Raw genomic sequence first — 14,639 nt, forward strand, 5'->3', positions numbered from 1 at the left:
TTGTGAAATGTCTTATTTCCACTACCTCATACTCTCTTTCTTTCTTCTTCTTCATCTAAAAGAGAACATCAGAATTCTGTTTCAATGAGAAACACACACATACACAGAGCTTAACACTACACAGTGTTATCTATACATTAGATGTGTTCCCAAAGTTTCAAATATTGAACATTTCCCTATGCGATGGTCCTTGGAGGTGAGAACTTTGGGTGGTGATAAGCTCATGAGGTAAAAGTCCTTTATGTGCTTGCCCTTATAACAAAGGCTTCAGCGAGCTCCCTCATCCCTTCTGCCATGAGAGGACACAGCAAAAAGAGTACTGTTTATAAACTAGGAAGTGGAACTTCACCGGATTTGCCAGGCCCTTATCTTGAACTTCCCAGCCCCCAGAAGTAAGAGAAATAAATTTCTGCTGTTCATAAATCACCCAGATTATAATAGTTTGTTATATCAGTTGAATGGACAAAGAAACACAAGGTCAGCATAATACTTTGGCATGAACCCCAGGATCTAATTATTAATAGAAAGTAAACTTCAAAACAAAGTTAATTGTGTTGGTGTCTTCACTGAAATTGGACTATAGGAGAAATTTTTAGCAACACAGATATTTTACCATTGTTTTTATCCCTTATATTACTTCCCTATTTCAGTTCTATTCAGTTTTATAAATGAATTTTTTATTAAAACATAACAAACATATTTATTTAAAAAAATTTAAGCTAGGTTAAGGGGTTGATTTTATTTAATCTTAAGCATTATAAAGGGACTATAATAGACTTACCAAGAGTCATGGTTTCTCTTCAGGTGGCAGGAACAGAGACAATTGGAGTGGAAATACAATTATTTCATCCCCTATGAGAAATATTAAGGATAAATTAATGGTATCTTAGAGCTGTAACTATTTCTAAAGCACTTCCTTTAACATGTTGAAATGATAAAGCTTAAAAACTGTTTTATTTGCTATATTGAGAATCTCTATTACTAAACTTTACTATAAATTGATCCTATATTTTCCCAATTGCATTTTTTTACTTAAATTTATGGTTTGTTGTTTGCATTGTGCTTATATATGTTTACTTGGTTAACTCTCTTTTACTATCTTATGTCTCTAACCTACCATCCAACCAATCATTCCTTTATTCCTTTATGTGTTTGGTTCTTCATGGAACTATTTATTGAGAGCACTTAACTTGTGGCCTAATGTGTGAGCTATTCTATTATAGCTACTTGAGACAAGACTTCTTATCGTTGTATAATTTCCTAAATTCAAGCTTCATTTTTTATTCCAGAAATCTTGATTGATCATAATGTACTACACATGGCAGATGCACAAAAATAAGAAAACAATTAAATGATGTGTCTGTCTTTCTTTAAATATATTTTGAAACAATATGACATAGGTGAATAACAATGGTAAAGTCAAATATATATAGATCATTAGAATTTCCACTATAATTTTACACATTAAAGATAGTTATCTTTGTGGAACTCATAATAGTTTTGCTAATATATCAATGGCTGAAGATCAATAAATTAAACTCATTAGTAAACAGAACAATACCTCCTCTGCTTTTATTAGAACAAATGATAGTGCCTTTGGTAGACTTTTACAGCACTGTTAATAAGCTCAATCAAACAAGGTGGTGGTTTTGGTAATAAGAACAAACATATACAAATGATCATAGAATGAATCTATAAGTGATTAAAGATTATGTGGTATTTTTCAACTTTAAAATTTAATGTTGTAAATACAGTTGACAATTCTATAAAATTTTACAACAAAATTAATAAGAAATTAATATTTTCAAAGTAATAATATGTGCATGCTAAATTTAGGGGCAAAGTAAACTGATGACTCCAATTGCTTTGAATATATAAAAAAATTAAGATATTCTGATGGATATAAAGAGGAATGGATGTATAAGTAATTAGGTGATATAGCAAGTACAATAAAAATGTTTTGTAGACTCTAGCCTGTATATTGTTACACAAGTTCACTTTAAAGTTCTACATTTTTTTCCTTTTGTGAACATTTTCATAAAAATGATAAAGCAGTAATTTTATCTACAGTCTTGATTATAATTCAGTTGTTTCAAAGAGAAACTCCATAAACACAAGAATCCATGAGGCAAAATAATACTAAAAAAAAGTTGGGTTTATATGAATTTATTGGAATGTGGCTGTAACTAAAATCTTCATCATCAAGAAAAAAAATAAGGAGGGACCTCCCTGGTGGCGAAAGGGGTTAAGCACAGCACTGTTATCCACAGCCTCTGCAGCAAGAGTTTGATCCCTGGCCAGAGAGAAACCCACATGGCACAGCAGACCTCTCCTGACTCATCTCAGCAGTGTACTTCAATCAGTCTGCCTGTTGTTCCCCACTCTGTTTCTGGTGAATCCTCTCACCCCCCACACCTTTGGCCTGTACCCCAGTTCTTATATGCATAAATAAATATTTTTTAAAAAGAAAAAGGAGAGTTCATTCCATAAGCACTTGGACCAGGGCTCAGAGTCTACCTCGAGAGCAGTTAACTCACATGTCAATCAGGAATTCAGACTGTGGATGGAAGAAAAGTAGCGGTGAGTCTCTCTCTGGTGATCCTCAATGGAAACCACAGCAACACAGCAGAAGAGAATGGATTGATTTAGGGGTAGATCTGAGATAAAGAAAAAGTTAAGACAGTTCATGGAAATGAATAGCTCATAGTTTCAGCTTGGGAGGCGTAATCACTAAAAAATGGTACAAATGATCACTATTTTTACAAGTATAATATTGTATTATCACCAATTTAAGTAATAAACAATTAAAGTAATATACTAGATTGGAGTAGTGTTTACTGAGCTTCGGGACAATTGCAAATTTTATGAGAAAGTAAAATAGGGAACCCCTGTAAGATTGTGTGTCAAGAGATGTATGAATGTAAATAATTTGCCCTTGAATTCTACTAGGGTTTAATTCTCAACCCAATTCAGGTCACTGAATTTCTCCTGCCAGCTCATCTTTCAAAAAGTAGCAGACAATTCCAATCTGTTCTGCGTGCAACCCCAACTCATCAGCACCTTGTATTTTTCTCAGGACAACACCCCAATTTTTCAATGACAGTTCCAAATCTCGAAGTTACATAAATACATACAATAGGTCCAAGAAGCAGGTTTGATTGCTATCAAACTTATTTTTCTAATGGAGTCTAGAGTTTTCAATCCTTTCTGCATACAAGTATCACTTAACCTCTTATACTCTATAAATTCAAAAGAACTTTGAGAAAGCGGTGCTAATTAAAGCGGGGGAATGGACCTGAAGGATCTTTCTATTGACATTCCCAACTATGTAATGACCTAAATGAGGCAATGGTGAGAGTTTGAAATGTTTTCTTTTGAGAAATGGACCTTCATGACAAATACTAAGATTGAGACACTTGCATGTGTATAATGTGCTTAAAAACACTCTTGAAACCACATTCACCAGAACATAATGTAATACATGCTTTATAAACGACTCTTTTACAGACACATTTAGTTTTTGTTACACCCTTTGGGGAGTTAACTGAGAAAGTGTTCCTGTAACACTCTAACATGTTTGGGATGCATTTTTTAGACATTAATATCCTATTGGCATAGGTGTTATATTACCTCATGTGCTTCTTTGCCTAAAACTTGATGATATTTTAAGTGAAAAAAAGAATAGAAAAGAGTAGCTTATCAGCTACGTAATATTAAACTGTTCAGTGTTAGGAATCCAGGCAAGCAGATATTTCCATCAAATCTTAATAGTGAATTACAACCCAAAAGAACTAAATTCTCGGAGGATTCAAACAAACTTGGTGAGAAGGAGGGAGATGATGGATAAAAACCAATATTTTGTCATATTGCAAGCACTAAATAAAAAATCAGAACTCTTAAAGTCAAAGAGGCGAAGTGTTTCTTGGGCTCTCTGTCTGAAATCTCTGCATTCCAACTTCTTTTTTTCTGACAGCAAATATTTTTGTACTACACATTGCAGAGCCAGAGGAGAAGATAACTAACTCTTTATATCTGCAAATTCCTAAAACATGGACTAAGTCCAGTGCTTCTTTGTGAGGCTTTTGTTATCATGAAAAGATTTCAACTTTGCTTATATTCCTCTTATAGCAGTCATTTTTTATAGGTTCTCTTTTGTCTCCTCATTAGAAATGTGCAGTTTGAGATATCTTGTAAAATTGCATTTGTGTATCAATAAATATATTTCACTTTAAATTTGACATAGGCTGATAGCTTGCTCCCTTGGCATCAAATAAAAAACAAAAACAGATTTCAAACTCAACTGCAGTATAGCTGGCTAAAAAAAAATTGAAAAACAACTGAATTTAATTAAGCACAAAGCAATGAGTGAAAGACATTTTAGACACGGAGTTTGAATAAATCCAACTATTTTGTAATTCTCAGTTCATGTGAACAACAGCTATTACAGTTACCATTCAATAGCTGGAAACTCAGGGATACGAATGATTTAAATTATTTTCCCCTAAATAGTCTATGTACCAAGTGAAACTGAAATGCTGTACTGATTTGGATTTGAGCAATCTCTGATGGGCAATTGATGGTGAGGACAAAAAAAACAATGGAGAGAATCAGGTGGAGAAACAAGACTATGGAAAACAATAAAAACTGATGGTGGTCTTCCCCTTTACAGTTTACAAAATATTTCGAACATTTCTCAATTTAATAGTAGGAATAAGGATTAGTAGTGTTCATTAATCTGAATGCTAAATAGGACAGTTTTTAAATATCTCAAGAGAAAAGCAGTAAGTTCATCCCAAGATTCTGTACTTTACTAAGTCTAAGTGACTAGATCTGGTCATAATTCCTATAGCAGGATGGAGAAAGGGTCCATCGACAAACACCAGCATATAAAGTTTACTAATGATGTCCAACTGCACAAAGAAAGTGGAGCTATTAGTTAGGATGTCCAAGTTTTTATGTACAAAAGCAACTTTATGTGGGTTCTGTTCCCAAAAAATAGTCGGGGGTGGGGAGGGAAACAGGAACAGAGGAAAGTGGTAGTGGTTTTTGGTGGTATTCAGTAACTAAAGACTTTCTGACATGGAACAAGGGACAACTTTTATTCTGCACAATGTCCTGGGACCATTCTCTTGACCCCTGACCAGTAGTGTGTCTTAACAGTCTCATATAGCCTGTGAGAGTTGATTATTAAATATGAAAAGATTTTTCCAACTAGGCTATAGCAGAAGTATTTACACCACAGAAATTGGCAAATACTACAAATCAGCCCATTTTTTTCAGACATCCAATTTATCAGCACACCACTGCCTATACCTGAGGGGTACTCTAGGTATCTGCTCACATAATTTAGCATCAAACTATTATAGTATCATTTTGGGGGTGAACTTAAGGTTTTCCAGCAATTACTAGTGAACACCCCAACTTGAGTTGTCAGTCATGCTTTAAGAAATCTGTGTAATTAGCAATGAGGTTGGTTGGAAAGAAAATATTTCATATGATCCTAGAACATTCAGTTAAAATTAAGTTCTCAAAAATGGAGAAAGGGAAAACAACATAGGCAAGCAGTTACTGAGTAGTCATCCTGGGGATTAAGAATGGTTTGCTTATGGTTACTTGGGAAGTTTTTTATCTACAGCTTTAGTTGCTTGCTGCCCAATTAAAAAAAAAAAAAAGGGAAAACTAATCTTGTCAAAATATAAAAATATGCAATCTTTTTATCTCTCATGATTCCTATACAAAAAAAAATCCTAAGATATTTGAACAAAGAAAAATATACACAGACATTCATTGCAAGGAAAGTAAAACTGGAATCTATTTAAATAAATTATGATACATTTTCAAGTGGAATATTATAATATTTTGAATGTTAATGTCAATTTATGTTCTATTGTCAAAGATAATTGCTCATAATATAATGCTAGATGAGAAAAAGAAAGTAGAGGTTATATTTACAATGATACCCTTTTGAAATATATATATATATATGATTAATAAAACTCCTAGAAAATAAATTCAAAGTGGTTATTTTAGACTTTAGAATTTGAGAATTTTATTTGTTTATATTTTTATGTTTTTCTCAACTCTTCTGCAATAAAAATAACAATTTCATTACACATATTCCCTATAATAGGATAATATTTTGAAAATATTAAATGAATCCATGTTTTATTTCTCCTGCTCAAACTTGTTGGCCAACCATCCCTTCTCTCACTATGGTCACAAGGAAAAGAGACTGATTGTGACCTCCAGAAGGGGAAAGACGTAACAAAAGCATTTTCTGCCAGACAAGAAAGACCTTATAGAAGATTCAAGGAGGGAGAGAAAAGTAAAAAAAAAAAAAAAAAAGAGAGAGAGACCAGAGTTCCCTTCATTCATAAATACCCATTCTAAGTTCAAATTCCAGTTCTCCTAGGGAATGCATTAAATAGGGAAAACAGAGCAGGGGGCAACCATCCCATTTCCTGCTTTGGCCCAGGTCTATACCATTGCAAAACATAATGGCAAGTGATATCTGCCTAATGTCAACTCCAGGCACACGTGCTGGTCCACACAATGAAGATGAAGTCATCTCTCCTTCAATCTTTTTGTTTTACAATGGGTATTCTTCACTTCCTTTGTTTCAAATTTTTCTTATCTAGTTGTAAGTATAATTTTAAGATATTTACATTTTATGAAGTATTGAAGCAGAAATAATCATGAACATTACCAAGCTTGTTTTTTTTTAATTAAGGATAAACATCTACTATATGCCACTCTAGATATTAAATTTCAGCTTTAGAAGGTCAGAAGCTGTCCCATACCAAGAAAGATAGCATGGCACAATTAATTATTTATTCAATTTCTTAAATGAAAGTTTAATATGTAGTCTGAGAGCTTTTAAAAACTTAATTGCTTTAGCCTGATTTCCATTTCTTCATAGAGTGCAATTGTTTCTGTTGGGAATAAAGCAATATATGTCATGCTTTTGTCACCCAGTTAAAAATCCTTAGGATTGAGAAAAATATGGTTTAGTCATTAGAAAAATATCTACAAGCAATGGATTTTTCAAACCAATCTCCTTCCCAGAATTTTGGAATTATTTGGTGATTACTATGGAGAACCTGTAGAGAAGGGAATTTTTTACAAATTAAATAAATGTGTCTTGGGAACAATGGGAAGAAGTTTAAAAATGTATGTTTTACAACTGCTGAATCAAACAAAAGTCTCAATATTTGGAGGACAAGTAAATTGTCCAAGTGAGATAAGCTGTTTTACTGTAACTATATTCACATGGTACTAAGTGTATCAATCAGGATTATTTGGGTTCCAGGAACTAATTTATACGTAAAAATGATAGTGAACACAAGAAATCCTCCTTGCCATATTTTGGGTTGCCTTGCTCCTATGCTGTCTTCATTCATCATCACAGTTCTAGAAGCCTTCTAGAAACTTAGCCAAGTCTATCAAAACACAGGAAACATTTCTTCCCCAGCCCCTCATTATGAGCATCCTTCCTAGTCATCTCCAGGTACATCCATCCTGCGAGCCTGCAGAAAGCCACTAAGCAATGCAGTAATGGGGTGAATGTGGCCCCATATTTGGCCCCCACAGGAAAGGCTTTACCACTAAATCACAGGATAAGACAGTGGACAAAATCAGTTCATTGCCCATAGGCATGTGAAAGTATGTGACATAAATAGCATTAGCATGATTCTCTTTGTTTTGCCATTAAATTCAATAAGTGATCTCAGAATGTGAGCTTAATTTATTTTATTTTGTCAGCTGACTGACACACCAGAGATGTTATTTAGACTTGTAAGTGTAGACCTACAAAATCATCTACTTATTTTCCATATTAATCAGAATGTATCAGATTAAGCTACAACCCCAACATCTCAGTGGCTGACCACAGTGCATTTTTATTTCTCATGCCTACAAACTCCTCTGTGGGTTTGGTTGACTCAGGATGCTGCATCATGGTGGCATTATCTCCTTAGCAAAATCTCCATAGTCAACATCTTGCAAGATGGGGTAGACAGGAGAATTTCCCATGGAATTAACATTGCTGAACATCAGGGGTGATACATATTCTTTTTTTCATTTTTGTTTGGTCATAACAGTATCAGCTTGCTAGGAGTTGTGTTTTTTCATATTCTCATGGGAAAAAAAGGTAACCTGACATTTAGAGTACTATTATTTTCTATCACTCCATTCAGTACATGTTTCTTTCCTCCCTATGTCCACATATGCTCATTCCACTTTAGATTTTAAATTTAATATTCACAAGAAATTTGAAATAGAATATTACCAGTAAATTTGGCATTTGTGTAGTCAAGTCCCTAGATAAATGTGACATCTATGGTCAACTAACTGCTCGACTCCTTAAACTTTCTTAAGATGGATTCCAGCTAAATTTTCCAAGCAAATGGAATGAGAAAGTGAGCTAAACCTGATGAGTTATGTCTCTTGGCATAATAACCCCATTTTAGGTAAAAGGAGAACATTATCAAGAAACTGAGTAACGTGACTATGACATTTCTAATAAGTGGCATTTCTAAGACTCTAATTCAGAGCTACCTGAGTGTAAAGTTTGAATCATTTCCAGAAAAGATCATTATCCATCCTGCTGGTGGCTATTGACTCATCCATATCAAAAGTACCTTCCTGTACACTTAGATTTTATATGTGAAACACTGTCTTTTAAAATATTCGACAGTGGGCCTCCCCTGGTGGCGCAGCAGTTGAGCGCTGGGCTGCAAATCTGCCTGCAGCCTCTGCAGCACCGGTTCCATCCCCGGCCCCCAGATAGGGTCCCACATGGCGCGACAGAACTCTCCTGCAGCCCGCTGCTCCCCTCAGCAGTGTATTTTGTCAGTCTGCCTGTTCTGTTCCCCATTCTGTCTCTGGTGGATCCTCTCACCCCCCTACCCCCACATCTCTGGCCTGTACCACAGAGATGCATAAATAAATAAATCTTTAAAAAAAAAAGAAGATAAAATATTCGACAGAAGACAAGATGGCCTATATAGGCACAATAGACCACTATGCAAAACAGACAAACTCGGGCCACTTGCAGCCACATGGGTGGAGCTGAAAGGGATTAAACTAAGTGAAATAAGCCAGAAGGAGAAAGAGAAATACCAGATGGTGTCATTATATGCGGAATACAGAGAAACCAAACAAAGGGTTAGTCAAAGACAAACTTTTAAAACAAATCCTTGAAAGCTGACTGTAAAACTGAGTTACCCAGAGTGGGAGTGGAAGGGGGGGAAATAACAAAAGGGTGGAAGGGAGCAAAATGGACTATGTGGAGAAAGGTGGGTGCTTTGGGGGTGGGTGTGCTGCAGTGACTGCACCGAAGGGGGAGAATCTATCCTTCCAAAATACTAACAATGCCATAAAACAATGGTACTTCAATAAAAAGCTTAAAAAATATATTTAATCTTGATAAACATCCCCCATGGACCTCGATAATCATTCAGGTTTATGATTACGTTGCTACAATATTAATCTCAATAAAAATTACTCGGTGAAATGAGTTTGATATGACAGATATGTTGTGAGATATGTTATTTCTAAACCTCACCTTTCTACTTGACCTCATCATCCCCAAGCCAGTGATACAACTTTCCATGGAGCTCTCTTTTATGATCTTGAAATTTAGCCTCTAGTTTAAAAAGTTACATGGGAAAATACTTAGTTATTGGAGTATGACTCATTTGAGAAATCTTGGTTTTCCATTTTAAAATCTACTGAGAAAAAATTGATTGCTTCCTACAACTTCTGGACGAAGAGTGTATTGAGTTTCTCACGCTGCTGAAAATCTTGGCATAGTCAGTTTTTTGTTCTCCACACTGTTTGATGCATGGAAGCCAGTACTTGAAGCCAAACTGCTTCTAAGACAAAGTTTGGCATTTTTAATAGACTATGAGGTTGAATCTTGAATCATTGTAATAGACTGTTCCATTCAGCGTTTACCAGAGCTTGATTTTGATATATTTCTCTTTTTACTTCCATTTACATTTCCTGGAGTTATAGGTAGGTTTTAAGGGAAAACTTGGGGGAAATTGAGGTACTTAAAGAACTTTATTATTCCCAAATTAGAAAGGAGCTTGAGGATTTGAGTACCATGTGCCTTACTTAACTGGATGTACACTCTATAGTTATCAAAGTTGTATCTTTCTTTCAGATCATTGTGTCAACTGCAAAGGAGCTAGTGCCTTAGAAACATTTATTGGTACAAATAAATTTGGTATAAACTTCTATTACAGAAATATTTTGTCTAGAAAATGCAGATGGCACCGTGAACCTGCATAAATGAATCAAAAAGTATTAAATCTACACCAATAGAAACCCCACATGATACAACCAAATGCACACATTTTAGATGCCTGTGGGTGAAAGAGACAGGAGGCAGGAGGCACATCCAAGAGTATGGATCAGGGGAAGGAAAGAATAAGGTAGAAGTAAGAGAGCAGTTCATGGTGAAATGAGACTTAGAAGCTTAGAAAAAACCTATTGTCCACTTCTTATCTGAGAAATACAAAATCCTTTATCTCAAGAGAAAAGGTTAATTTATGCATCCAATAGTCAAAGATGCTGGATAGTGATTTCCTTTTCTCACTGCCTTTCACTTTTTTGCTATTTGTACATTCCACATGCAGATTAAAGCCACATGTAAAATCTAACCTTCCTGAACTTCATAGACAGTAGAAACTATAGAAATTAATGTTTACCTGTAGTCATAATTGTAAAGAAATCTTTAGTTTCAAAATGATATATGGTTCTCAGATTATTCTTTGCCAAAGCAGTGGTGATTCGATTAGCATTATCTTTAGCTAATTTACAGGCAAAGCTCTTTGTAGTCATTCCAGCCACTGGGTACATGAGCATATGGAAATGCTGTGGTTGAAGTAAATGATGCCACGTTGAAAAACAAAACAAGCCCACAGCCAGGTCTTAAATGAAGGAATAGAAAACATAAGATGCAGAGATGCAAGGAAAAAATCCAATACAAATAGAGGTTGTCCACTGCAGAATCAAAGACTGCAGACTGAAGGCAGGGGAGTGTGTTATACCCACTCAGCCCTTCCAAAGTTTACAAGTCCAGAATCCTGCTGAGTCACTTAGCAAAAGACGATGTCACATATCTTCCACTGGTCATGCAGTTCCACTGGACATAGGTGGAACTAAGCCCCTAGAACTGATAAACTCTGGACTGAAAAGAATTCCTTGCAGTAGATTGACAGGAAAGTCTGTTTCAACAAGATTTACTTAGGCGAATAATACTAAATTGTTTCAAATTTTCTGCAAATATTTTAAATGTCAGATACTGAGATTCCTAGAAATTTGGGGGGGAAGTCAAACAAACAGAAGTAATAAAATCAGGAAGTAGGTAAAGATCGAGAATGAGGATATGACAGTATCTTCAGAAATATTGGTGCTGAGACAGGAAAGATATTCCTCCATGTTTGTGAAGTACAGATCATATGACCAGCTCTTCATGCTGAGATGCTACATCTGTTTCTTCAGGTGCTCATATACGGACACAGAGATGTGCCTGGAGATAGTGTCCAATGGAATGTTCTTGGGAAGAGTTCCTTAGGAGGAGGCAAGGATACAGGAAACGGGAAGAATGGAAATTGGATAGGTCATAACCATCTCAATGAGATTTCTAGATCTCCATGAATTTTTCAGTGTTGTATCTCCTGAGGCAAGAAGCCAATCTTTTGGTTTCAGCCAAGACAACATATCACCAATACATTCAAATATGTATCATAAATACATATTATAACTTAAAAAACTTTAGAAATAGCACATGAAATAATCATAAGAAGAGTCCAAAAGGCTACAAGAAATAGGTGGACTGCCTAGGGGCCTTGGACTTGTGGAACACCATGGCAACCAGTCCACTGAGTTTTATTTTCACCTCCTATCTACCCCAGAAAAGGTGCTGCAAAAGCCTGTGACCTGGAACAGCCAAAAGACCAGCCAAAATAATAATAACTACTTTCCCCAGACAAAAGAAAAGAGTAACCAAACAGGTAAAAGCCGTGTTGACAATTGATGCCCAGCTTCAGCCAAAGGTCAACTGAAAAACCGCAATATACCTTCTCCCTCTTACATTTTTGGTGGGGCTACATGGGAAACCACCTTCCCATCTTGGAGAAGCAGGTAACAGGGCTCTGGTGACATCACCCAGTGGTGTCAGCTGGACTGAGGAGAAAGCTAAGTGTCTACTCTTTGTCTTGCAGAAATAGGTGGGGCTTCCTTTATCCATTTGGAGGATGACAATGGGGCACAGCATATCTTCTAACCCTCACCTGGTGGAAACAGATGAACAGCAATTTTTTTTTAAGATTTATTTATTTATGCATACAAGAACTGGGATACAGACCAGAGGTATGGGGTGGGGAGTAGTGAGAGGATTTACCAGAGACAGAGTGGGGAGCTGATGCAGGCAGACTGACTGAAATACACTGCTGAGGGGAGCAGCGGATGAGTCTGGAGAGGTCTGCTGCACCATGTAGGTGGCTCCCTGGCCAGGGATTGAATTCATGCTGCAGTGGCTACGGATTGCTTCATTGCCCAGATGACAGCAATTTAAGTCCCCTCTGGATGGTATAGGAAGGACCAAACAGGGCATCCATCTCAATCCTATTTGCAGAATCAGGGCATAATATTAATTTCTGCCAATGCTGTAACATCAGCACAAACAGCCTCCACTGTTACCCCGAAGCAAGAAAATTGAGATTATGTGAAGGCAGGCTGTTCACTACCAGCCACCTTCCTCTCAATCCCTTCGATTCTATCTCCTTCACTCAGAGATCCCCATGGGAAGCTGAATCTCCATCTCCGCATGGCAGCAAAGAGGCTGAAGGAGACCATGTGGAGCAGGACTACAGAGCACTCTGCTCCCATCTCTGCTGTCAGCAGGATCCGGGGGAGAAGGAGCCCCACCAGTCCCTCTCAGGATGAGGTGACAGAAGAGGGAAGACAAGACTAGTTTAGATCTACTGCCTCCTCCTCCTCCTCCCGTGGTGTCCACAGGCTCAGCAACTTGCTGAACTTCAACCTGGAAGCAGAAAGCAGTGTGATTCAGCCCTGTCCTGCCCCACTCACTGAGGTCAGTGGGACTGGGAGTGGAGCTGAGCTCACTGTCTGTCTGTATGTCTGTCTCTGTCTGTGACAAGGTGATGTAAGTTGACTCCTAATATTTCTTGTATGGCACTGGTGGGCAGAGCATGAAGCTGAACATAAAAACCCACTCAGTCCCCACACTATAACTTAACAGAATAAAAAAGATATATAGTTTCTTAGTATCCAAAATGTCCACAGTGCTATATAAAACCTCTCATCATACCAAAAATCTGATCTTGGAAAATCCGATCTTGAATGGGGGAAAATAAACCAATAAATTGATATCAACACTGAGATGAATCAAATGCTGAAATTTCCTGATATGGGCTTTAAAGCAGTCATCATAAAAATGCTTCAACACACAATTTAAAGATTCAAGGAAAAAATAGAAAATCTCAAGCAATGAGAGAAAAGAGCCAAATGGAAATTATAAAACTGGAATTTGTATTAACCAGAAAAAAATAACAAAAAATAACCCACATTTACTGAATGGAATCCATATAGAGATAGAGATGACAGAGGATGGAGTCAGTGACCTTAGAACATGACGATAGCATTTATTCATGTCAGAGACCTGAGATACAATGACAAAGGACTAACATTTGTGTCATGAAAGTTCCAGAAGTAAAAAAGTACTCAAAAATTAACAACTAAATTGGTGAAAGACATAAACCTAAGTTTTATGAAATGGAACAAGCTCTAAGTGGATAACCCCCACAAAAATTCATGCCAAGACATAATAATTAAGTTTCTATAAAGACAATGGAAAAGTCTTCAAAGTAGAGAGAAGTGAGCATTGCCTATCAGGAACAAGAATTGATTGATAAGTGATATTCTCCAGCCATGGATTTCCTAAGTGAGCAACAAAACATTTTTTCAAGCACTGAAAGAAAATCACTGACAACAGTAATCTCTATATCAAATAAAATTATCTTTCAAGAGTGAAAGGGAAATGGAGATATTCTCAAATAAAGGAAAATAAAGATATTTTGCTAGAAAACCTACCATTAATTAACAGCTTAGAGAAGTTCTCTAAAAAGAGAAGTGATAATTAAAGCCTTAAAATTTAGAGCAAAAAGAAACATGCTCTTGGGTAGATACTGACATGCAAAAATATTTCCGTAACCCTTCCGCACTTGTATAAATCCATTTATATGGCACTTTCTTAGATATCCCTGTCTCTAATCGTGTAATCTTTCTCCTTCCCAGACCATGTCCAACAAGTCAACCCATCCTCTATATTATATCCCATGACACAGTCTCTGGCCTTCACAATATTCTTTAATTGGTGATTAATTGCTCTCAGACTCCTGTTGTGTTCTTTTTATGCATCAATTTATGCAGCAATAGCCATCAGATTCTGTAGTGTTTTTTTTTTTTTTTTTTAATCCCATTCCTTGCATTTCTCAATACCCCTTCCTGTGCACTTTCTCCATCCTTCTTCATATTCACGACATTTGAACAAATGTACCATTACAGCTTGGAGGGTCTATCTGTGCTCTACAAACCACCCAGGACAA

At 36.3% G+C, this 14,639-nt stretch overlaps 1 long non-coding RNA gene across 1 annotated transcript in view; it reads right to left on the reverse strand.

Annotated features, from left to right (window-relative positions):
• Positions 1–14,639, reverse strand: part of LOC119256755 (uncharacterized) — a 168,976-nt gene that overhangs the window by 40,485 nt on the left and 113,852 nt on the right. Inside the window, exons 3-4 of the long non-coding RNA XR_005127878.2 lie at positions 2,538–2,657; positions 782–852 (exon numbers count right to left, since the gene is read on the reverse strand). This is a non-coding gene — a long non-coding RNA (uncharacterized LOC119256755). The remainder of the gene's footprint in view (positions 1–781; positions 853–2,537; positions 2,658–14,639) is intronic.

The sequence above is a fragment of the Talpa occidentalis genome, unplaced genomic scaffold (assembly GCF_014898055.3).
Source record: "Talpa occidentalis isolate TD23 unplaced genomic scaffold, MPIMG_talOcc4v2.1 talOcc4.4, whole genome shotgun sequence".
Taxonomy (NCBI): domain Eukaryota; kingdom Metazoa; phylum Chordata; class Mammalia; order Eulipotyphla; family Talpidae; genus Talpa; species Talpa occidentalis.